This window comes from Pelophylax lessonae (assembly GCF_965119305.1).
Source record: "Pelophylax lessonae genome assembly, chromosome: 2".
NCBI classification, from domain to species: Eukaryota; Metazoa; Chordata; class Amphibia; order Anura; family Ranidae; genus Pelophylax; species Pelophylax lessonae.
The window spans coordinates 293,429,055-293,455,659 of record NC_138769.1 but is presented as its reverse complement, the minus strand read 5'-3'; the positions used below and the strand labels follow the sequence as shown (position 1 = coordinate 293,455,659).

General features: G+C 43.6%; 1 long non-coding RNA gene across 1 annotated transcript; it reads left to right on the top strand.

Moving 5' to 3' along the window:
- Window positions 1–3,480: 3,480 nt before the first annotated feature.
- LOC309547228 lies at window positions 3,481–23,569 on the top strand. Its single transcript, XR_014224962.1, has 3 exons — window positions 3,481–3,529; window positions 16,921–17,123; window positions 23,315–23,569. It is a non-coding gene; the product is annotated as an uncharacterized lncRNA (long non-coding RNA).
- The last annotated feature ends 3,036 nt before the right edge of the window (window positions 23,570–26,605 follow it).

Here is a 26,605-nt window from a genome sequence, read left to right as displayed (position 1 = left end):
GATTATCCCTTATGGGGAGGAGAAGGTTGAATCTTTTCCAATAAAAGAACAGATATTGTGCTGCTTCTGCTTCATGCATACTGTTGTAGCACATGACTGGAGAATACCGGTCGACATTTTGACAACACATTTCTTGATTACCCAGGGCTGAACAAGTAGGACCACTTGTATTTGGAGCATTTGTTTTGGGTGGCCTTCCTGTCAATGGATAGTAGAGGAACCTATGTATCAGGAATTGTACAAAATGGGGATGATCCAGGTCAGGTTTTAACATCAAAAAGTTTTAACATCAATAATATTTTAAAATCTTACTTATTAAATTAAGGCTTTTGTGGTATATTTAACGTTTGGATAATGATCATTATTCTTGGTTTTATATACCATCAATTGGAGATACACTAAGTCATTCATTTGGGGTGGTGTATCATTCATTATTTGATATGCATTTTTAGAAGTTCGTATAATGGTTTGATTAGATCCACAATCCACACGGGGTATTTTTTATGTGTTTTTGTGCCTCTGTGTGTGAAATGTGGATTATATATGTATTCATCATTTGGTTTGGCTAAATCTATTTAGCCTATGGTGGGGATTGGCCAAATGTTTTTATGGTGAGAAGTGGCGGCACGCTTGATGATTTGTACTAATTCATTTGTTTGGGGCACATTGCATTGTATGAGGTATTGTCCTTTGGTTCGCTGTGGAGGTGGTGGCTTTAAGGCAGGGGTGGGGAACCTTTTTTCTGCCAAGGGCCATTTGGGTATTTATAAAATCATTGGGGGGCCGTACAAAATTATCAACTTAAAAATGTGCCTGTTATATTTGGTCAAAAATTTAATTAACTCCCCCCTAATGTGATGGCTGCAACTGCTTCTCTTTGGTGAGGTGAGTGATGTTAGCTGGTATTGATGATGTTGCTACTCGCAACTGGTTTTCCAGGTTTGCCTTGGTCAGTCTGGAGGGCAGTCGAATTTGTGGTGATAAGTTTTGAAAATAACTGCTGGCGGGTAATGCTGGTGGGTATAGCTGGCTGGTACTGCTGGTGGGTACTGCCTTGGGTACTGCTGGCTCAGGCTGGTACTGCTGGCTGGTACTGTGCTGTGGGTACTGCTGGCTAGTACTGCTGGCTGGTACTGCTGGCTCAGGCTGGTACTGCTGGCTGATACTGCTCTGGGTACTGCTGGCTGGTATTGCTGTGGGTACTACTGGCTGGTACTGTGCTGTAGGTACTGCTGGCTGGGTCTGTTGTAGGTACTGCTGACTCTGGCTGGTACTGCTGTGGGTACTGCTGGCTGGTACTGCTGGCTCAGGCTGGTACTGCTGGCTGATACTGCTGTGGGTACTGCTGGCTGGTATTGCTGGCTATCAGCGGTGCCACGCTGGAGGAAGAGGCGATGTTTCCTGTATTGGTCACAGGCGGAGTGCATTTGATATCACTCCACCTGTGACTCACTCAGACTGTCAGAATGGAGCCGGAACTATATAGGAAGCATTGGCTCCATTCTGACAGATCAGCTGAGAGACACAGACTCAGCTGCATGGGGGGTCGGACCAAATGACTTTGAGGGCCGCATACGGCCCCTGGGACGTAGGTTCCCCACCCCTGCTTTAAGGAATACACTCCTATCAAGTCCGTGATTTTCCATCAGCTGCTGTCATTTGGATTAACACTTTGATGATTTTGAGTACTAGAGACTTGATTTATATATTGTCACTTTTGTTTGAGTACTTAAGTTTGACGCATTCACCATTAGCACGTTTGTGGTTCTTATAATTTTGTTAATCACTGTGATTTCATTTTCTGTTGAGCGCCATACCTTTTTAAGTTTTTGTATTAGAATGATACAGCCACTTTGGGACTTGGGGTCAATCTTCCCTGCAGTCCTGGAGCTGAAGACGTCCTATGTGACGAAACGCGTCGGATCACAGCGTGATGACGTCACCAGCGTTACCCCGAAGGACGGGCAGAGCGTTAAGCTTTTTCAAAGCGTTTTCTTTTTAGCGCTTACTGATCTGCATTTTGTAAGTGGATTACTTTTTACTTTCAATGTTTAACTATTTTACACTATGGAGCCCCTATTGTTTTTCTATATGGTGACTGTTTGGAGACCCCTGGATCTGTGAGTGTGGAACGAGTGTTGGTTTACTGGTGGATCCTACAGCCCCCCCCCCCCCTCTGGCAGCAGTTGCTCATCTGGAATATTTCCTGTAGTTCCATCTTGACTGAAGTCCTGCAGAGCCCTATAAATACCGGCTTATCTTAAACAACCTAGTGGCTGTTTAGCTCGTTTACCTTTGCTATCTGGTAAGCAGACTTGCATGTGGTGGTGGATCGATGCACAAGCGGTGGAGGATAAAACAGCATGTGTGTTTATTCATATTTAAGTATTGTTATACTTCATTTATAATCACCATTCTCCACGTTTTGGGACTTTGTTTAGTCATATTCATTATTGATGACACGGATATTGTTACATTTATATGCATACTTATCATAAGTTTATGCACACTGGTTATTTGTGATAATTTTTATAGTTCATGTCTCACTCCATTTTTTCAGCGCAACTTGTATTATATTTTCTTTGTGTTTATCTCGCTGGAAGTTGCAGCTTTTTATGTTTCTGTTTTTGTTTACTAGCGCGGTTATATATTTTTACTTTTAATCCTCAACTGTCAGATTTAGCCCCGGTTCACACTTGTGCGTGTGCGGGGTTCGCATGTAATGTCGGAGCGCACTGCTCCGACATTACATGCGATCGGCTGTGCGGTGCAAGTTTAGCCATACAGTTTGTATGGCTAAATTCGCACCGCAGCCGCACCAAACACGCACAGGGACCCTTTTTGGCAGCCGCATCAGGATCGGATCGCACAGCAGTTCACACTTGTGCGATCCGATCCTGTGCGAACTGCACGATCGCACTGCGATATGCGATCAAACTGGGGGTGTCGTTAAGATTACATTGACACCCCCAGCGTATCGCATATGGCAGTGTGAACTGCCGGGGGTGCGTGTGCGTTGCGGGAACAGGCTGCGGATTCGCATAAATGTGAACCGAGCCTTAGAGATTCATTGGTCTTCTCCTACTCCTCCTAGTTTAAGAAAGCTTTGGCCTCCCTTGAAAAGATCTGCCAGGGAGATGCATAAGCCTGCTGTCAAGCAATACCACCTGGATGTTCTGTCTAATCAAGATGACTCAAGAGGACAGAACTCCAAGTCACTGTAGTTTTTTTTTGACTATTAGAATAGATTTCCGGCTACCTGGATTGAAAAGAGATGGATTATCTAATGCGATTTAATACAATTTTTGAGTCTTCACAACAGCACCCATTTATTCCCAACCTTCTTTTGCTGTAAACTAAGTTTTCTAGCATTGACTTCTAGTGTCCCATTTGTTTATTGGAGAACACTGGAGGTTTGGGGAGGTGGGATGGGAGTATTTAACCTCTCTTGTGTTTCCTGTCCCTTCTCAGGTGGGCGGAGGCAATCTCAGTTGGGGCTGTTGTGGAAACTCAAGAAACAGTAGTACTGGTAAGGATTATGCTCATGGGTGTATAACCTGAACATCTCTTTACTTTTTCTAATTAAGTGAAGTTTTATTTTTTTTAAAATGTATTTATAATTAGAAACGATCTATGAATGTTAAGAACTAGGCCATTTTGAGAAAAAAATAAAAAACCTTCCATCCCTCAGTAACATATATAATTTATCCTGATGTGGTCAAAAAGTCCAGTAGTATACATTCTTCTTGCGCCTATAAAGGCCGCCACAGGTAGGTTCTAAAGGCAAACCATTCAGGTATTTGGTTTAACACCCCCCTTCTTCCATCTCTAATCTGAACTCCTATGCCACTCCTGTCATTTGTTCTCTTTCCTAACACTCCTGCTTTAAATTGTAACTATTATCCACCAACAGAGATTACTTTTAACTGATGAAAGCGAGCAAAAGTTTGGTTACTAACCAGCCAGGTATTAGTCGTCCGGTATCCATACCAACTAATAACAAACTCACTTTTAAAAATAAAACCATTAAAAATCACATATTTATTCAGGTTTAGAGATAAAAGCAGTGCTGTTGCTGCTGACTTTTATTTTTTCCTAGAGTGATCCTCAACCACAGCTACAGATTTATTTTCCTAGCCAAAGTTACCATCCATTTCCGATATTGTCAGCTCTTCAGTTTGGTACCTGCTATGATCCAGCAGCTTTTTCCCTAAGGGTATGTAGGATGGGGTAAGGAAGTGGAAAAGGACTAATTCAAAGAAGGTAAAAAAAAAAAAAGGAGGTTGGGGGGATGAGGCGTGTCTGGAGTGTATCAGTCCCCCTAGATATTAAAACCCCCTAGAGGTTACAGGAATAAAGCAGTGTGAATGTGAGTGATGGGAGGTTGGAGAATATAAAAGTGTGATTAGGGGTATTTTCACTTTCCAGCAGCTTTATTCAGCTGCACCACCACACTTTTTTCACTCCTATCTTCATATGTTCATGTCCTAGACCAGCCTTGGCAAAGTGCCTAATATTTGCCCCAAAATTGTATACAAGCCAACACATTAATGAAGTCTGCCTTTTTAGCTACACAAAGCCTCAGGTTTTCATTGTGCACCATTGCGACCTTCTAGCTGCCAGTGCCCCTCTCTGTCAGCGCTGGGGGTCACATTGGCTAAGCGATGGAGAGAAGAGAACAATTGGAATACTAGTCAGTACCAGCCTGCAAAAGTGTATTGGATTAGGAAAACTAAATCACCTCTAACGTTGGGTGTCCTACGTGTGTGGATGTTGATGTATTATGTAAAAATATTAGAATAGTTTTTTACATTTTAGAATGGGGTGCCTCAAAACTATCCATAAATTTAGAGAGTACCTTGAGATTGTCCAAAATGTTAAAGGGTGTCTTGACTGAAAAAAGGTTGAGAAACACTGTCCTAGACAAATGTAATCGGTGTTGACACTCCAAAGACTGACATTTATGCACTCCCTGCAAATTTCTTCAGAGCATGCCCAACACATCATAGATAGAAGAGTTTACTTTATAATCATCCACCTCCATACATTCTTTACCCGGCTGGCCATAGACCGTTCGAAACCTTTGAACCCTGTGTAGGCAGGCTGAATGTACCAGGTTGATGGATCGATCAGCTTGGGTACAACAAGCCTGCCAAATTCACTTGTGATTATCGCTAGTGGCTGCTATAGCACCCTAGCAATAATCACTGCCTTCTACCGGCAGGGACGCCCCCCCCTCAGAGCAGACATTTGCTCGGTAGGAGTGATTCACCTGTCAGCATTGCCTGTGTTGATTGGGTAATCGTGCACATTTCTTTCCTGCAGCCTGGGATTGCAGGAAAGAAATTTGCACGGTCCATGGTCTCCCTTACCAGGAACATATTAGGAGCAACTGATGCCCTAAGCACAGCCCAGTAATGGTGCCCCCCCCCCAGTCTACAGATGTATACTTACTTAAATCCAATTAGTACCTTAGTTGTTTTTACATCTCTCTCTGCAAGTTCTCTATCTCCTGATTGTACAGGCACATTACAGATCCATATAAATTCATGGAACCTATCTGCCTTTGTCTTGCAGCCAGGAGGTTGCAAAAACACCTGATTTTTTACTGAAGATCTAGTTGGAAATTTTTATTTTCTCTCTTCATCTTAAAGTGGTTGTAAAGTCAGAAGGTTTTTTTTTTTCCTAATGCATTCTATGTGTGTGCAGCAGCCCTCCTAATACTTTGCCTCGGCAGTCCAGGAATCTCTCTCCTGATTGGCTGAGACACAGCAGCGGCAACATTGGCTCCCGCTGCTGTGAAACTCAGCCAATTTGGAGAGAGAGGTGGGTGGGGCTGAACCACGGCTCAGGGTCTCAATGGATACAGGGAGCTGCAACTCGGCTCGGGTGCCCCATAGCAAGCGGCTTGCTGTGGGGGCACTCAACAGGAGGGAGGGGCCAGGAGCTCCAGCCAGGAATCCGAGAAGGAGGATCCAGGGTGCCCTGTGCAAAGCCAACTGCACAGAGGAGAGAAGTATAAAATGTTTGTTATTTTAATAGAAAAAAAGGAGCCTTTACAATCACTTATGTGACTACTGTATACTGAAATGCTGTTTTGTTGCTGTACTTTTGGACCTCTCTGCTAAGTCCATATGTGTCATATTGCTTAAAGAGTAACTACACTTTTGTTAAAAAAAAAAAAAAAAAAAACATTCCCCTCTGGGTGTTCTATGTACATTGCAGGGATTTTTAAAAAACTTCGTTGCAGATTTTTACCTTTTGTTATTTTGAAGAAATAACGTCTGTGTCCATATGCAAAATGAATGTGAATGGAGTGATTTTTATAATTATCAATCAGCTACTGCACTGGTTCTGATGAAGAAGGTGGCAGGGTCTGCATCCCTTTTAGACCTGATTTCCCTTTGGAAGTACCTCTCACTAAGAATTAAAATTTTGTTGCAGGGGATGCCCAAAATATGACTTGCAGCTTAGTGCAGACTTCTGGAAAAATCAGTAAGTCCGTCACGCAAGCAGGAAATTAATTTTCTTAGGGGTGTTGTGTGTGCGCAGAACACCTCTGGGTGGCCTTAGTGCATTGCATTTTACAGAAAATTACAGCTCTGCAGATTGAACGGGAAAGGTCATTTTTAATAACATTCAATTACAATATGATTTGTGTAGCAATTGTACATACTATATTTTATTTGCTATTTTTTCCTACGAAAATGGAGGTACCCTTTATTTGCATCTTTTCAACATGTTGTAAAAACTAGCATGGACAAATAATTTTTCAGGGCTTTTTATAGGAATACAGGGAAACTAGAGGCTTATGGGGGGAAAAAAAGCAGCCTGACATTTCAGTCAAACTCACTGCATGTTATGACTTTACTGGGGTGTGGGTAGATTCCCCTGACAGATTGTGAGACAGTAGGAAATCTCCGGCTAGGGATTGGACCAAACCCCACAACCCTAAGAACCGAGCAATACAAAATCCTTTAGAGTGAAATGTGTATTCAAAGCTTTTCTCTTTCGTTCATTGACGGACACAGCTCCTGATCTTCTTAACCATTGGATTATACTGCCCCCTACAGGAGAACACTAGGCAGAAAAAAGTCCGTCTACGCCTATGGGCAGTCCCAGGGGGTATACTTCTCTCTGCTATAGGTACTCCGTTTTTTTTTTTGTTTTTTGTTTTTTCTGCCTAGTCAGGAGTAGGGACCTAGTCTGGTCCTGACATTTTTTTTCTTTTTAGATAGATTTTTTTTTTCTTCCGTTTTTTTTTCCGGTGAGATCTACAATCAACTGCTGGACTGGGTGACGCGGGCTGGATATTCTAGATACAGTGGCAACCCCAGTCTAGCCAGCGAGCATGCACAGACCTCAGCTCCATGCTGGGTCGTGCGCGACATAGCAAAACTGGACGGGGGCTGGCCTGCGAGTTAAACGCCTCGCGAGGTCAAATACGACCGGGTCTCGGGCCGAATCGCAGTGTTCCTCCTGGCCGCCAGCCCCCCCCATTTAGATACCCCCCCTCCACTTATGCTGAGGCTGTGTGGGTGGTCTGGTCCACCTCCTGGGGTGGGGGCAGGGCACTATGCTGGTGATGGAGGCAGGGGGGTGCGCAGCTGACGATCGGCTGTGCGGGGGGGGGGTGGTACTCAGTGGGGGCTCCTGCCAGGGCCCCCCGTCCTGCCTGGGCCTGTCATTGAGGCCTGGAATCCCTCCTGGGTCCCTGGGAGCCTCAAGGTGCTGCTCAAGGCCACGATTTTCTTGTGGCCTGTGTGCTCAATGCACAATGGCCAGGTTTGTGTAGTCTGGCGGCCATTTTGCAGTGGTTTAAGTGCTGCCTCCACTTTGCCGTGGGAGAGGAGCATTATCAGTTTGTGGCATTACCCTTTGGTCTCGCCTCTGCTCCTCGGGTGTTCATGAAAGTGTAGGCCCCGGTGCCAGCATTGTTATGCCAATGGGGATTGCGGTACTGGGCTAATTGGACGTCCTCCTTCTGCGAGCAGAGTCTCCTACTGCTCTGGTTGAAAACCTGGAAATCGCCATACGAGCTTGAGGCAGTTTGGCTAAAATTATCTGGGTCTGACTCTGGACTCGGCCTTAGCCAGAGTTCTCCTTCCTCTGGACAAACTCCAGAAACTACAGGCTTCAATTTGTCTCCTGCTGTCCAGTAGATGGCCATCCCTTTGGACTTGCATGCAGGTGCTTGGCCTGATGGGGTCTACCTTTGAGGCAGTTCCGTTTGCACAGTTCCATACGAGGTCCCTGCAGGGAAATTCTGGCCAAATGGGACATGACTCTGCAGTCTCTGGACAATTAAACCAGGCTGAGCCAGGGAACAAGAGCCCCTGATATCTTCGTTCTTTTGGCGTTTCGGCTAGGCAAATCCTTCCTCCTCTTGTATTGGACAATGGTCACCATAGATGCCAGCCTGTCTGGTTGAGGAGGCGTCCTCGTCAAATATTCTGCTCAGTGAATCTGGACACTGGAACAATGTCTTGGAACTCGGAGCGATCAGAACATTTGGACGGATCGTTTTCAGGGATGTCCAGTACGTATTCAGTCGGGCAATGCCACGGCCGTGGCTTATGTCAGTCACCTGGCGGCTCTGGAGATAGCTGGCATTCTAAGGTGGGCAGAACGGTTAGTTCCAGCCCTCTCCGTCGTACACATTCCCAGAGGGGAAAACTGGCAGACGGATTACCTCAGTCGGCAGGTGTTGGACCAAGCGGAGTGGTCCCTTTATCCGGAGGGGTTTCATCAGTTGTGTCTTCAGTGTGGCATCCCCGAGGTGGATCTGTTGGCTTCCCGGCTCAACAGAAAGGTACAGAGGTTTGTGGTTCGGTCACGGGATCCTCTGGCAGACGCCACAGATGCGCTGGTGGCCCAGGGGGGTCAGTATAGTCTGATTTACGCCTTTCCCTCCACTCAAGCTTCTGCCAAGACTTCTACACAAGATCGAGGCAGAAGGGATTCTGGTTATCTTGCCAGGCTTGGTATGCCGATCCAGTGCGGCTGGTCGCTGACTTTCCTTGAAAGCTTCCTCTCAGGGAGGATCTGCTGTCTCAAGGACCAATCTTCCATCCTGCTTTACAGTGTTGAGTCAGTGTTTCCAATGCTGTTAAAAGCTAGGAAACCTACATCTAGGAAGATCTACAGTCATACATGGAAGACGTTTATTGCGTGGTGTGAGTGTCTTGGGGTTCATCCTTGCTCTTGTTCGGTGGTTCGTATCTTGGCCTTCCTTCAACGGGGGTGGGGGGGGGCTGAGCAGAAACTGGCCTGGAGTATTATCAAGGGTCAGGTGTCAACCTTAGTGGTCTTATTTCAACGGCCCTTGGCCACATGCTCCCTGGTGCGTTTTCTTCATGGAGTTAGGCACTTGACACCTCCAGTGCGGTCTCTGTTGCCGCCATAGGACCTCGATTTGGTGCTCTCAGTCCTCCAAAAGCCTCCTTTTGAGAATCTTCAGGAGATTCCCCTGCTTGAGCTGTCCCAGAAGGTGGCCTTTTTGGTGGCTTTCAGGATGCAGGGTGTTGGAATATGCAGCATTAGCCTGTTGTTCACCTTACTTGTGGTTTACAGTGATTAGCTGGTTCTTCGTCCTTGTCTGTCGTTCCTTCCTCAGGTTATCTTTGATTTTCATTTGAATGAAGACATTGTGTTGCCTTCCTTGTGTCCCAGGCCAACTAATCTGAAGGGTATTGCTTTGCATGCCTTGGATGTGGACCGCGCAAATGGGGTGTACTTGGCAGCTACGGAGTCTTTTAGGAAGCCAGACTCACTATTTGTGCTCACGGATGGGCCTCGGAAAGGGTTGTCTGTTTACTCTGCGACCATTTCCAGATGGATCAGACAGACGGTGGTTCAGGTCGGTTCCATCCAGGGTCAGGTTCCTCCTTTCCCTGTCAAGGCGCATTCTACTCGGGCGCTCAGTGCCTCCTAGGCTTTACGTAATCAGGCGTCAGTGATGCAGGTTTGCAAAATGGCCTCCTGGTCGTCGGTGCACACTTTCACAAAGTTCTATAAAGTGGCTGTGTTGCTTCCTTTGGCCACAAGGTTTTAGCAAGCAGCTGTTTATTGGATCTGGTCCTCTTTGAGGGTGTATTGTTTGTTTTTTCAGGGGAGCTCCAGTTGTTTTGGTTGAGCTCCTGTTTACCTGGTTGGCTGTAGTTAGCCTTGGGAATTTCTTTTTCGCTGTTCCCACCCCTCATGTTTAACACTGCTTTGGGAGGTCCCAATGGTTAAGAAGATCATGAGCTGTGTCTGTCAATGAACGAAAGAGAAAATGGGATTTTGGACTTACCGTAAAATCCATTTCTCTGATGATCGTTGACAGACACAGCACCCACCCGGTGCTCTGTGGAGTTGTAATTCTTCTGACACTGCTGGTAACAAAAACTGAGTACCTAATATCAGAGAGAGGGAGTATACCCCCCGGGACTGCCCTTAGGTGTAGCCAGACTTTTTTTAAGCCTAGTGTCCTACTCCTGTAGGGGGGCAGCATAACCCAATGGTTAAGAAGAATATGGAGTTGTGTCTGTCAATGAACATCAGAGAAAAGGATTTTAAGGTAAGTCAAAAAATCCTTTATTTTTGTTTTTGTTTTTTTAGATTTTATTTCATTATTTTTAATTGGCACAAGAAATAGTACTTACGTTCAATGAGCAGTGTCCCTTAATGCTGGTGGCTGATGCCTTAGTTGAAATCTTTAGTCATCTGCCGACACTTCATATACAGCCCCAGCTTTATTGTTCCAGTGCTGCTGGGGTTAATGCAGCCACTGCACCTGTCATAGACACTTGTCAACAATGCCGACTATGTCTTTCTGCTAACCTCCATTCATAAAAGCTGTATGTTCACTTCCATCAATGAAAAGAGCTTTATGGATGGAGGTATGTATCTTTTATTCAACCACCTGTCCTTCATTCATAGAGCGCTATTCATTGATAGAAGCTATAGTAAAGCTTCTCTGAATTGAGGAGGGGGTTCTGATTGAATGTAGGTACTGTAATTGTGGTGATTTAAAAAAAAAAAAAAAAAGCTAAACTTAAGCTTTTAAATCTTTAAAGGAGTTGTAAAGTCTCATGGTTTTTCACCTTAATGCATTCTATGGAAAGCGGTTCTCTGTGGGGGCACCCACAGAGAAGAGGAGGAGCAGGGATGCGAGGGCAACCCAGAAAGAGGATCAGGGCTGCTCTGTGCAAATCCCTTGCACAGAGCAGGTAAGTATAACGTTTGCTATTTAAAAAAAGAAAAAAAAAAAACAAACTTTTACAGTCGCTTTACCTACTGTATTTGTACTTTTTTTCCTCTTTATTTGGCTTACAATAAATCTTTCAATTTATGATCAATATTTAATAAATGCTAAAATCTTGATAGACTGTAATGAAAAAATTGTCTGTATTTCCTTTTTGCTCAGAGTGACAAAAAAGTTTATTTTATTTGTTTTTCGTGTGATTGTTTTTTTTTTTTTTTTTTTTTTATACTTTTTTGCTTTGTAGTATGGTTATAGAAATTAAAAGGGATTTCTTAACAATCAAGGCTGCAGCTTTAGTCTAAAGGGGTGGTTGAACAAAAATCAATCTGTAGATGGACATCTGTTAAACTACAGTGGCCACACATGGATCACAATTTGAATCCAGATTCGATTGCCAGCTTTACTTGCCATGGACAAACACTTCATTAGGGGTCCTCTTCTAAATGGCTGACTAATACAGTAGATGCATATTTCGTAGTAATTTTATTTATTTTTTAACCACTTGCCGACCACCGCACGACTATTTACTGCGGCGGTCAGCCCCGTACAGGTAGTGACGTAGTACTACGTCGCTAGCCTGAGAGCCCATTCCCTAACAAGTCAGCGCGTGTGAGCGGCGGACCCGATGTCCGCCAGTCACTCGCGAGCTCCCTGTGGAGAGGGGAAAAAGGCAGGCGGCTGATGTAAACAAAGCCGCCTTTCATTCTCCCTGATCTAACTGCAGAGATCATACAATCCTGCTATGTAGGATCGTATGTCTCTGTGGTTACATCACTAGCCACACCCCTTTACAGTTAGAAGCACGCCCCGAAGGACACACTTAACCCCTCCTTCTCCAATAAAGTTAACCCCTTCCCTGCCAGTGTTATTTTTACAGTAACAGTGCATATGTATTGCACTGATTACTGTAGTAATGTCACTGGTACCCTCAAAAATGTCAGTCAAGGGTCCGATCTGTCTGCCGCAATGTCGCAGTCCCGCAAAAAAAATCGCAGATCGCCGCCATTACTCGTTAAAAAAAAAAAAAAACACCAAAGATGACAGAAATCTTTCCCTTAGTTAGTAAACTCAATAACTTTTGCGCAAACCAATCAAAATACGCTTATTGCGTTTTTTTTTTTTTTACCAAACATATGTAGCAGAAAACAAATTGGCCTGTTATTAAAAAATTTTGATTTTTACATTTTTTGGGGGGGAATTTCATATAAAAAAAAATTTGAAAAATATTGTTATTTTTTCAAAATTGTCGCTCTTTTTTTGTTTATAGCGCAAAAAGTAAAAATCGCACAGGTGATCAAATACCACTAAAAGAAAGCTCTGTTTGTGGGGAAAAAAGGATTCATTTGGGCACAGCGTCGAACGACCGCGCAATTGTCCGTTAAAGTCATGCAGTGCCGAATCGCAAAATAGGGCCTGGTCAGGAAGGGGGTAAAATCTTCCGGGGCTTAGGTGGTTAAAAGAATTGAACAATGTATGAAATAAAATTGGACTTAAAGGGGTTGTAAAGTCTGAAGGTTTTTTATCCTAATGCATTCTATGCATTAATATAAAAAGCCTTCTGTGTGCAGCAGCCCCCCTAACACTTACCTGAGGTCCCTCTCTGTCCAGCGAGGTTCCACAAGTGTCTCAGCTGTCCAAGATTCGCCCTCCTGATTGGCTGCCGCTGCTACCAATCAAAGTCAGCTAGCCAATCAGGAGAGAAAGGAGCGGGCTCCATGTCTGAATGGACATCAGGAGCTGTGACTCAGCTCGGGTGCCCCCATAGCAAGCTGCTTGCTGTGGGGGCACTGAACAGGAGGGAGGGGCCAGGAGCACTGAAGAGGGACCAGAGAAGAGGAGGATCCAGGAACAGAGCAGGTAAGTATAACCTGTTTGCTATTTTTATATGACTTTACAATCACTTTAAGTTGTGTGTCACAAGCTAAGTAGTTGTCATAGGTTTCTATCAATCAAGTATTTAGGAATATAAAGATAACTCTATGTAGTCCTTTTTTTTTTTTTTTTTTTTTTTTCAATAATCTGTTCCCTCTAATTTGACACTGATGCAAATATATTTTCTCTTTCGTTCATCGACGGACACTTCGCTCTATTAATCATAACTACTGGGTTTAATTGCCTCCTCCAGGAGTAGGACTAAGCAGAAAAAAAACACCCGGCTACACCCATAGGCCATCCTCAGCTGGTATATGACTCCCCCCCCCCCCCCCCCCCTCTCTCTGCTCTAGGTAGTCAGTTTTTAATCTGTCTAGTCAGGAGTAAGGACCTAGGTTCCCGGCTGGCCATAGTCTGACTGGTCTCCAGCTGTCAGCCATGTTTGTGTAGCCTGATTATGTCACAGGGGACATTTTCCCTTAGTCCAGGAGACGCTGGAGATGACTGAAAGCCTTGTGGGGATGCCAAAGCTCCTCCTGTTCCTCCTCAGTTTCCTCTTCCTGTGCCTGGGACATTTGAGTAGGGATGGCGTCCATAGTGATGCTGGGTTCGAATTCTCGGCGCTCCAAGCCAAGCTTTTGCGCTAGAGCCTGGGGGGGTGAGCAGATCCCCGCCGCTTATGTTGAATTAGCGGACCAGTTGGTCCATAGGCTGCAGCTTTGGATATAGCTCCTGTGCTGTCCAAGCTTTGTTTCAGCGGTGGGGATTAGAAGCGTTCTGTGGCTTAAGGGTTGGTCTGCAGACCAAGCCTATAAAAAAGCTCTCATTGATCTGCTCTTTCAAGGCGATTGCTTGTTTAGGGCTACCCTGGATGACCTCATTAAGGGTATCACAGGGGGGGGGGGGGGGGGTGGGGAGAGTACCTTTCTGCTATAGTCTAGGAAAGGAAGGAACCTTGTCGCAGACGGCGGGGGCCCCCCTCCTCAGACCTTAGAAAATTATTTTGTGCTTCTGGGACAGAGAATAAGGGAAATAGATCTTTCAAATCATCCCTGAGAGGTTCCAAGCATCCTTGGTCTGGTAAGCCTAGAGCTAGCTTCTCCAGACCTGCAGATAAGACCCTTTCAGCATGAATGTCTGTCCTCACCGATTATTGGGGTGGGGGGACATCTTCGCTGGTTTTCCGCCTTGTGGACCTCCTTCATGAGCGTCAAGGTGATCCACGAAATTATTCTCTTGGGGGTACCCAGAAAGGACGACAAAGCTTGTCCTTTTCAGTTTTTTTAGGTCCTGAGTCTCCTGGAATTAATTCCTGCAAAGGCTCAGTTGATGTCCAAACTACCTAAGGTCCCCCCTTCCCCTGTCCAGGGAATTGATTTACCTAGGTCTGATTTTTGTTTTCTGACCGGGATGGTCCTTCCTCTGGACATACTTCAGGAACCACAGGCCATGATTCACCGGCTGCTGTCACACAGATAGTTGTCTTTCCAAGTTTGCATACAGGTTCTGAGTTTGGTGGTATCCATCTTTGTGACAGTTCTGTTTGCATAATCCTACATGCAGCTCCTTTAGCAGGTTTGGCTCCACAGGAGGATACCGAGGTTCGTGGCGAGATCACGGGTTCATCTGGCATACGCCGCAGGCGTCCAAGGGCCACGGTGAGGCCAGTACCATCCTCGCTTCAGGCTTCTTTCGTACTTCCTGCGAGGAATCAAGGACGAGGATCTTCCAATCAGTCTGGTGGCCCTAAACGTCCCTTCAGGGCTTCCTCTCAGAGAAGATCAGTTTTCCCAAGGGCTGATCTACCATCCTGCTTTACAGTCGCTGGTTTTATTGGCATAGCTATTGAAAGCCAGGTACTGAGGGATAGAGGTCTGTCTAGATCGGTGATCCCTACTATGGTGAAGGCAAGAAAGTCGTTTTCCTGCAAGATATGCCATTGTACGTGCAAAGGGTACATTTCTTGGTGTGAGTCAATTGGCGCTCATCCTCGATCCTTTTCTGTGGCTTCGATCTTAACCTTTCTTCAACAGGGCGTTGATCAGAATATGGCCTTGAGTACCATTAAGGGCCAGATGTCTGCCCTGGCAATCTTCTTTCAGCGACCCCTAGCCACGCACTCTTTAGTTCGTACCTTCATTCGGGGGGTTCGACATGTGGCTCCACCGGTACAATCTCTTTTGCTGCCATGGGATTTAAATTTAGTACTTTCGGTTCTCCAGAAACCTCCATTTGAGAATATTTGGGAGATTCCCTTGCCTACGTTCTCCCAGAAGGTGACATTCTTGGTGGCTATTACCTCGGCTCACAGGATATCAGAATTGACGGCATTATCCTGTCAAAGTCCCGCTTTAGTGGGTCCTTGGATAAAAAGTGGTTCTTCGTCCCTAGGTGTATCTGGCAGCTACTGAGTCCTTTCGGAGGTCAGACTCGCTTTTTGTCTTTATGGACGAACCAAGGAAAGGGCTGGCCGCTTCTTTGGCTACCATCTCCAGGTGTATCAGGCAGACAGTGACTCAGGCCTATTCCATTAAAGGTCAGGTTCCAATTTACCCTGTCACAGCACATTCTACCTGGGCGCTGACTACTTCTTGGGCCTTCTGTCATCAGGCAGATACTTTGGCATCTTTTTGCCAAAAAATTTTGCAGGCGCTGTTTAAGAGGGGCTGTTCCCTCTTGAGGGGTGTTTTTCTTTTAAACTTTTTTTTTTTCAGGTGGGGCTCCTGTGATTCAGTTAAGGCTCCTGTGTCCTGGATAAGGGCTCTTATGTTCAGCCTTGAGTTATTTTCCCCACCCCTCATTTTCCTTTTGGCACTGATTTTGGACGTCCCAGTAGTTATGCTTTATGGAGGGCTGTGTCCGTCGATGAACGAAAGAGAAAATGGGATTTTTGTACTTACTGTAAAATCCATTTCTCTGAGTTCATCGACGGACATAGCACCCACCCCTCTATGGAGTTCTGATACTTCTAATACTGCTAGCTACTAAACTGATTACCTAGAGCAGAGAGAGGGATTATACACCAGCTGAGGACGGCCCATGAGCGTAGCCAGGGGTTTTTTGTTCTGCCCAGTCCTACTCCTGGAGGAGGCAATATAACCCAGTAGTTATGTTTTTATGGAATGCTGTGTCCATTGATTAATTCTGAGAAATTGATTTTACGGTAAGTACAAAAATCTAATTTTTTTTTTTTTTTTTTTAAAGCCGGAGAAGTATACATCTTTTCAGCAATCTTCTGGGGAATTTTATAGGTATTAACATATAGTTCTGCTAAAATAATACTGATTGTTGAAGCAACAGTAGTGTAAATCTGCAGAAAACATCCTATGTTTCACTGTAAAGGTATCACTGATAAGCTGTATTGAAGAAATAAAATTTACACCAAGTAAAGTAATGAGAACAGTGCATTAGATGGTATTTATCAAACCCCAGCGCATTGGATTTAACTGTACATTTAGCAGCACTGTTGTTCGTATGAAATACTGTATCCTATTATATGCCTTCTACAGAATCCTACCAATCTAGCTAATGAGTAACTGTCATAAGCTTCTAATCTAAGAAATCAGTATGCATCTTAGAAAAGAAGCTAACTTTGGTCTGTTAATTCATATACCAGTTACATCAAAGCCTTCATGTGTAATGGACAAATATGGCTGTCTTTGTGTACATCTATAGTTGCAAACTAATATTTTTATGAACACATATTGATAAGATTATTTTCATTAAGTTGATTTCTTTTATATATAAAGTATTATCAAAATACTTTAAAATTCCTTAAAGGAGTGCTTTTCCATACACAGGTGGTCTGGCCGTAATCATCGTGAGAAAATTGGAGTTCATGTGTTTTTTGACCAAGTGCTGAACATGGAGCCATACTGTAGAGGTCCACTATCTCCATCAGATCCTGGGACTTATCTTTATGACCTCTCTGCAGTGGTGATGCATCATGGCAAAGGATTTGGTTCTGGCCACTACACAGCATATTGCTACAACACAGAGGGTGGTAAGTTTAACAGTTTAATTGCTTATAATGCTGGCACCTAAATGTTTATAGTCTTGTTTTATAAAACTGTTACTTAAAGAGGAAGTAAACCCTCCTCTGCAACTTTTACCTATAGGTAAGCCTATGATAAGGCTTACCTATAGGTACTGTAAATATCTCCTAAACATGCACCATTTAGGAGATATTTACCTTACATGCAGCCAGTGACGTCACTGGCGCATGCGCTCTGAAGGAACGGCCGCTGGTGCCATTCCTTCAGAGTCCCGTGCCGTGACCATCGGCTCGCGCGTGCGTGACGTCACCGCGGCTCCAGCCAATCAAATGGCCGGATGCCGCGATCCCGGAAGACAGGCGACTGGACATGTCGCTCATCATACAGGTAAGCGGACGGCACGGCGGGGCTCGTTCTAAGGTAAGTATTTCATAATGAGCTAGTATGCGATGCATACTAGCTCATTATATGTTTCTCTTTCAGGTCGAAAAAAAAAAAATGTTTGTATGGGTTTACAACCTCTTTAAGTAGGAGTGAATTTCTTCTTTTATCCTTTGTTTATTTTGAGACACAGCACTCTACATTTGGGTGTCCAATCTGTGGCCGAAGACGGCTATGAATGCAGCCCAACACAAAACTGTGAACTTAAAAATGATGATTTTTTTTTTTTTTTTTTTTTGGGGGGGGGGGGTGATTTTTTTGTAAAAATGCATTAATACTTGGCAAACACATGTGGCCAAAGAAAAATTTTGCAAGGTCTCTTTACTGGATTTTTATAAGTTTTATCTTCCTAAAGAAAAATATCCCAGTCTTCACGATCACACCTTGTCATCAGTTTTCGGCAGCCCCTCTATATTTGTGAGCAATTATTTTCAAGGTTGAAGCACAAGAAGGGGCAAAATTAGAACCAAAATATCTGATGAGCACCATAGTAATTAATTTAGAATTACAACTACATCCATTCAACCAGATATTGATGCATTCATTTATCAAAAACTGTGTCAAATATCGCACTCGTTTTGTTGCCCTCTTTTACTTTGATAATAAAAATATTTAAACAATTAAGTTTTATTACTCTTTATCTACATCAGTACATTATCTATATAGAAATTATATATCTTATGATCTGCCTGACTTCTTCTGCTCACCTGCTATCCTGGATTTTATGTGTGGCCCAAGACAATTCCTCTACTTTCAATGTGGCCCAGGAAGGTCAAAGGGTTGGACACCCATGCTCTACATCGGGGGTCTTCAAACTATGGCCCTCCAGTTGTTCAGGAACTACAATTCCTATCATGCCTAGTCATATCTGTGAATGTCAGAGTTTTACAATGCCTCATGGGATGTGTAGTTCCGCAACAGCTGGAGCGCCGTAGTTTGAGGATCCCTGCTCTACATGTTTGTACAAAACCACATTCAATAAACAGCACTTTATTGTATTTGGCAATACCAGACACAACATAAATTTCAATTGCAAGCTACCTAGATTCATTTAGAAACAAAACCTCCCTATATGGAACGTGCCCTTAGATGAACAAAAAAAAAATGCACCTTTTGGTAACACGAGTTGATTTACTAAAACTGGAGAGTGCAAAATCTGGTGCAGCTCTTCAGAGAAACCAGTCCACTTTCAGGTTTATTGTCAAAGCTTATCTCCAGTTTTAAAAAATCAACCCCACAGTGTCTTACAGCTGCATGTGCAGCACCTTTTGGTATGACATTTAATTACTGAAGATGTCAAAACACCTGTAAAATTTGGCCTAGTAGTTTTAAAAGCTTGCTACAATATTTGTTTAGTCCTTTATAGGTGTGTTACTAGAATTTTGGCACAGGCACAAACAAATTCCAGTCATAGTGGCACATTGACCAAAAAAAATTATTTGGCTGCATAGTGCCACATAGTGGGCATAGAAAGATGGTTCCTATTGGTAGGAGTGGCTTAAGGGGTAGAGGTTAAACAGAACCTGAGCCTATTTGCTGTATACCCTGCGCACACATTCTGCAGAACCTACAAAATACTCCTTAACCACTTAAGCCCCGGAAGATTTTTACCCCCCTTCCTGACCAGGCCCTATTTTGTGATTCGGCACTGCGTGAATTTAACGGACAATTGCGCGGTCGTGCAAAGCTGTACCTAAACTAATTTGACGTCCTTTTTTTCCTACAAACAGAGCTTTCTTTTGGTGGTATTTGATCACCTGTGCGATTTTTTTTTTTTTATTTATTTTCTTTTTGATCATGCGCTATAAACAAAAAAAGAGCGACAATTTTGCAAAAATAATATTTTTCACATTTTTTTATATGAAATTCCCCCCAAAAAAATGTAAAAATCAAAATTTTTTTAACATTTTTGGCCAATTTGTTTTCTGCCACATAAGCGTACTTGATTGGTTTGCGCAAAAGTTATTGCGTTTACTAACTAAGGGAAAGATTTTTGTCTTTTTTGTTGTTTTTGTTTTTTTTAACAAGTAATGGCGGCGATCTGCAATTTTTTTTTTTTTTTTTTGCGGGACTGCGACATTGCGGCGGACAGATCGGACCCTTGACTGACATTTTTGACACTTTTGGGGGTACCAGTGACATTACTACAGTAATCAGTGCTATACACATGCACTGTTACTGTAAAAATGACACTGACAGGGAAGGGGTTAACTTTATTGGAGAAGGAGGGGTTAAGTGTGTCCCTAGGGGCGTGCTTCTAACTGTTAAGGGATGTGGCTTGTTGTGTGACTACAGAGATATACGATCCTGCATAGCAGGACCGTATGATCTCTGCACTTACACAAGGGAGAATGACAGGTGGCTTTGTTTACATTAGCTGCCTGCCTTTCTCCCTCTGTAACGGACTACCGTGAGTGACCGGCGGACATCGGGTCCGCCGGGCACATGCGCGGGGGTGTCCGTGAATGAGCGGGGGCGGGAGCCTATTGGCTCGCAGGCGAGTGACGTACCCATACATCACTTTGCCTGCACAGGGCTGACCGCCGCAGTATATGTACTTGCGGCGGTCGGCAATCGGTTAATTACTGTGCCACAAGCAATAGTCTCGCAGTCACCCAAAGCTCAGAACAAAAGATCCTTTTTATTTCAAAGAAGAAAAAAATCTCTTCAATAACATGCTTTTCTGCACATAAAATATAGATATGGCGCTAATCCTTTTTGGCTGAGCCTAATATAATGGAGATCCTCATTAAAATACCTGGACTATTTTGAAACTGGCATCTTTTAAGACCTATAGGGCTTTATTTACTAAGAGAAAATCCACTGTGTACTACAATTGCACTTGGAAGTGCACTCCAAGTGCAGTCACTATAGATCTGAGGGGGACATGCAAGGAAAATAAAAAAAATATTTTTGATTGCATATGATTGGATGATAAAAATCAACATAGCTTCCCCTCATTTCAGAGCTTCCCATCAGATCTACTGAGACTGCACTTCCAAGTGAACTTGCAGTGCACAGTGGATTTGCCTTAGTAAATCAACCTCATAGTGTAGAGGACACAGCAAGACTCTGCAGTTTATAACATATGCAAAACCAAACTAAATAAATTCCCAGCTCAACTTACCAACCAGCCTGCAAGCAAGCAAAATATCCTGTCCCAACAGTATGAGTTAAACTGGTTTAATTTGCACACATTTGTAAATACATGTGTAAGCTGCAGAACCCCGTCAAGGCACCCCAGTATTTTTTGTAGTCCTAACTCATGCATTGTACTAGCACATGCATTGTAATGGATAGTACAAACAAAAAACAAAGAAAGGGCGCACCAGCCTAGCGCATTATCCTCAGTAAGGCTTTATTTAATGCAAAATAAAAATGTCTACTCACAAACAAGTGATGTAAACCAGCATGTCGGATTTAAATGTGAAAGTCCATAGTAACAGAGTCCACAGTCTTTGATGAAATGACGGCTGACACATTTCGAGGCATTGCCTGTTCCTCGGAGGCTCTGAGGAAGAGGCAATGCCTCTTAACGTGTCAACTGTCATTTCATCAAAGACTGTGGACTCTGTTACTTTGGACTCCGACATTTGAATCTGACATGCTGGTTTACATCACTTGTTTGTGAGTAGACCTTTTTATTTTGCATTAAATAAAGCCTTACTGAGGATAATGCGCTAGGCTGGTGCGCCCTTTCTTTGTTTTTTGTTTGTAGTATTTTGTTGACCACCCCGGTCCTAGAGGGCAGCAAAGCCTAGCCATTGGGGATGCCAAGTATGAGTCCTGTGATAGGACTGGTCTGGGAGCCCTGTTTCTGAGCACAGGAGAAAGGTGCTAAGCATTGCAAATTTCTTTTGGAGCAATTGTAATGGATAGGCAGAGGGCAGGTTAGCCTGGGGGGAGCCCACCCTTAAAAAAACAGGGATGCACTGGACCCCCAGCATATAGCACCATGGCAGCAAAGGTGTCCAGTGCGTACAAACGGTCACTGCCCTCACCTATAACTGGTCTTTGCAGCAAGAAGCACATGGAAGGGCAATGCATGCATAACAAAACCAAGGAAAATCCAAGTTAAACTTACCGACCAGCCTGCAACCAACCAAATTATCCTGTTGAACCATATGCATTAAAATCAGGGGTTTAGTTTACACACATACGCAAATATATGCGTAAGTTACAAAGCCCCGTCAAGTCACCCCAGTATTTTTTGTAGTCCTAACTCCAAATTTTGAGAGCCTCCACCGTGAAAGCACATGTATTTTAATGGATAGGCAGAGGACAGGTGAGCCTGGAGGGAGCCCACCCCTCCTTAAAGGCACAGGGGTGCACTGGACACCAAGCATTTAGCACCATGGCAACAAAAGTGTCCAGTGTGTCCCCTCACCAATATTTGCAGATGTGTGCAAACTAAACCCTGTTTTTAATGCATACTGTTAGCCAAGATAATTTGGTTGGTTGCAGGCTGGTCAGTAGGCTGAGCTGGGTATTTCTTTGGTTTTTGTTTTGCATGCGTTGCCCTTCCATATGCACCTTGCTGCAAAGGCCAGTTTTAGGTGAGGGCAGTGGCCATTTGTTTGTACAGTTAACATCATAGCAGAGTGCAGTAGTCAAAAGAAAGTGCCCCTTACGATGGTGGTCAGTGATGATCGCCCCTTAAATGTTAGTGGCTAGTGCTCCCTTAAGGCTAAACATTGAGCAGATGTGATGAACACAAAAGAATGCAGCTCTGTAATCAATAATGCATTTTTAGGTTAATTTTAAAATACAGGCAATGTAAATCCCTTATTTTTATGTGCTTGCTATGAGTCTCTTGCAATCTACTGTACAGTCTAAGCAGCAGAGCTCAGAAAGGTGGAGGCAGAAGTCACACAAGGAGCCAGTTGCACATACTGTAGTGCAAAGCGCATACTGATAGGAAGAGAGAGCAGAGTGGCAAAGAGAAGAGCTTTATTGAGGTCCAAACTGAACAGAGACCGCTCCAGGTGAGATGGTATCAGGTGCTGGTCGGATCCGTAATCCAGAAACTGTTAGATCAAGAAGAAAGTGACCGCACTCCGAAATGAAAATCAAACAGGAGTGTATTTATTCCACATCAAAAATAGGCATCAAAACTTCAAACTGTGAGACATAGGACAATAGGTAGACGCATTTTACGACTAAGACTGTCGCTTACTCATTACCAAGGTGTGTTGCTCCTCTGTTCACTGTCCCGTCACATAGTGGGGGTGGTGAGGAGACCTGCAAATGAAGGTATATTGCACCAAAGCCCCTTACCTGTAAATCCTAGAACTGAATGGACCGAAATACAAGTCCTATGACGTAGAATTGAACCAAAAAGAGTGATCATCCCTAAGCAACTGCTGTCTGCACGCAGCCCAAACCAGCTGCTCAAAGTCCATGATGATTTTCAGCACTGACCAGTTAACCACAACACATGATTCTCAGCAATGACCAATTGCTCACGCGACATAATCCACAACACATGTATGTTTTAGTCCTTCCACCTGCATAGTATACAGAGAAATTGTAACTTTCTCTTTCACTTCCGAAGGATTCTGCTGCTGTAGAAAAGCACACACAACTATTCTCAGCTATCCCCCACTGTCTACACTATGTCTTCTTCAGCTCTGTCATAGTATGCAAACGACACCAGTTGATTAGTCGCTTTTTTATATATGAGACACATTTGAATGGCGATTTTTCTGCCAATTGCAGTGAACGAACTAAACAGTGTACTCTTGTTTTTTCCTTGTAGGGTTCTGGGTTCATTGTAATGACTCCAAACTGAACATGTGCTCTGTCGAGGAGGTGTGCAGGACACAAGCATACATCCTTTTCTACACCCAGAGGAGTAAGCCACAGAGTGGAGTACAAAACAGCAACAAGCCGAGTGATGCAGGAATTCCTGATCTCTTTTTCTCACCTCAGGCTCCATCCAGTACAGAGGAGAGCAACAGGCAGATCATCATACCCTGACACCACTAGCACTAGAAAAAATCCTGGCTTTTTTCCTTTTTTGGGGGGGGGGGGGGGGAGGGGGTGTTTTTAAATATGTAGACTGGTTCTTAGCTGTGTTTTTTATCATCTTGTAAGAGTAGCACCAGAAGACTTACAGTGTGACCAGTAGGTCCTCCTATAGGAACTTGGCATATGGCTCCAATGTGTGTCTGCATGGCAGGGAAATGGCACCATCCTTCAAACTGTCTTTAGAGCAGAGTTTATTTCTAAAGATCTAGGGTTGTTTAACTTTGTATTGTTAAAACTTGCTTTTTTTATCCCTAGAATTTACAGGATATAGAATGGAGCCTCTCGAGCATTCATCAATGTGAGGGGTGTTGTGCTAGACTTTTAATTAAATTATTAGCATCTATAGTGATTATGTGGGGTAGCATTCAATGCCTGTGAAAATGTCTGCTTCATAGCAGATGCTGGTCTTTTAAAATCCAAAACCTCTCCATTATGATGGATTTTTATTTGGCTATATCACAGTTCATGATATGCTTCATAAATCATACCAAGTACAAGTTTTTCAATGTAACATGCAGCAAATTATACCCAGTTAAAGCCTGTTTAGTGCCTTCATGCTGGCATCAGGATGATGGCATCTATCATAAACATTGCTCAAAAATATCAAATCTTCTAGGAAAACTGCCATTAGGGAAAATGTGTAAAACATCATGGGCATAAAATGCAGACATGACCAGTACACACCATTTTCACTGAGAACTGAGCAATTGCATGACCACTGCCACCTTCTGGAGGCTCCCAAACTTCTTCTGCAATAGAGTTGGGCTCAGGCGTGTTTGGATTCCCACATGCCCGATCCCGCCAGGAAGCTGACTCTGCACTCTGCTAATCACCGGCAGTGAGACATTTCCTGATCTGCCGCTGCACAGATCGGGAAATGTCCCAGTGTCGGCTTCTTGGCAGGATCAGGCACCTGGGGACTCCAACACGCCCAAGCCCATCTATACTTTCCGCAATATCGAGTCGACCAGCCCCCATTTCACAATGCATTGCTCTGCGAAGTCCTGGTATTTACAACCCAAGTTGAAAAGAGGGCATGCATAGGACTTTTAGAAAGTCTGTATTTGCATGCTGATTGTTTTGGGTTTCTGGAAGTGGCCTAGAGTGCCAGGGAAAAGACTTGAAGTATGAAATACCACCTTAAGTGCCTGCACTTTTATGCCCTTGTTTTACACTCCCCTTAATTCTTTCTAGTGAAATCTTCAAGAAATTCAGAAGTCCTGATCACATTTGATAAAACAATGTGTGGAAAGTTTAAAACTTTTAACTGGCAGAGCAATGTCAGATGGGCACAAAACTATTTTATTCGCTTGCATTTTATTTTTATTTTTTTGCTATTAAGGCCCTATTTACCCATGTACATGCGCCTTAGGTGCAATGCAGTAAAAAATTCCTGATTGCTGCACCTTTCACATGCTTTTTTCAAAAAGCACATATAGAGATCAGTGCTAATGCACCTAAAGTGCCCTGCACAGATGTGAACCCAGCCTTAGTGGCCCTTTCATGTGGGAACCTTCGGTTTCCGATCAGTAGGGGATCTGTCAGCTGATCCCCTGCTGATCAGAGCGGGGCGGAAGACAGGTCCATGTCTGCTCAGTTTCTTTGCTCTATCGGCAACTGGGAGTAAATGGCAAAGTCCAAAAGTCTGTGTACACCCAGCTCTCTCCGATCTTGGCTACCCAAACAGAAGAGGACACTCAGTCCTCCTCCATTGCTGGAGGGCCTGATCAGATTTAGAGGTAGGTGAGTTTAAACAGACAGTCCATTTACATCCGCCGATCCATAGGAATGCAGGAACCTTCCGATCAGTGCCACCTGAAAGGGCCCTTAATCATGTAACATGCTGCCAGATAAAAATGTTGGATGACTGTTTTTGTAAACGTGTAGCATACTGTCCTAGAAACATGAAATGTCACGTTTTTGCTTTCTTCTTTTTTTTTTTTTTTTCATTTAGATGTGTTTATCTGTGTTAAGATGTGTGAAATTGCCTCGAATGGAGCTTTTATCATTTTTTTCCCTTACCACATGCAATTTGATTGTTCTGTATAATAATACAAGTGCATGGGTGCTGCAAACCTTAAACCAGCCATGTCCAAACTATGGCCCTCCATCTGTTCACAAACTACAATTCCCATCATGCCTAGCTATATCTGTGAATGTCAGATTTACAATGCTTCATGGGAATTGTAGTTCCTGAACAGATGGAGGGCCGTAGTTTGGACACCCCTGCCTTAAACAGTCAGCTGGCTGGATCAAATAGAAGGGTTTATGCCTATTGGCAACATTGGGCTGCCAGGGATGAGCCAGATGTTCTGGAGCTGAAGTACAAGTACTAAATTTGTGCTCACAAACCTAGAAGATCTTACAAGAACATGTTTTGTTCTAGTAGTGGATACTTTCCTTGTTAGTATTTTACTTCTTACATCATGAGGAATCCCCTGCTTTGTGTGTGGACATAGCTGGTATGCTTCTACACAATTGTCCTAACAAATGACACATTGGGCAAGCAGTAAGAAGCTAAGCAAGTAGCACATTGAAGAAATGAAAGGATTGGAAATGTGTGTTGTTTTTTTATTATTATTTTCAGGCAGCGAACACATTTTAAAATCATGTCAAAGAGGCATTGGTTGTTCTTTTTATGACTAGAATTTAATTTAATTATTTTTATTAGTCAGATGTGAATCTCGTACAACAGGAGTCCGATTTCTGTTTGTAAAGTAGTAGACTTATTAGGCAACAGTACTGAGTTCCTCAGTATTGTGTGTTTAAGAAGTTTCTGTTCCTCTTCCTGTTGTCTGGCACTCTGTTTTTAGTGGCTTTTTTTTTAAGCAATCTAAGCCTATGTTTTAAATGTAGAGTTTTGTTCAACTTCACCCCCATTTTCTTAAGCTAGAGAGGCAGCTGAACTCAGGGGCTAAAGCCATCTCTCCAAAGCCTCTGTTTGCTATGCTTTGTGCAGACAAGATGGTGGTTAATATACAGTGAATTCAATTTTAAGCCTAACTCGACCCAATTTTTA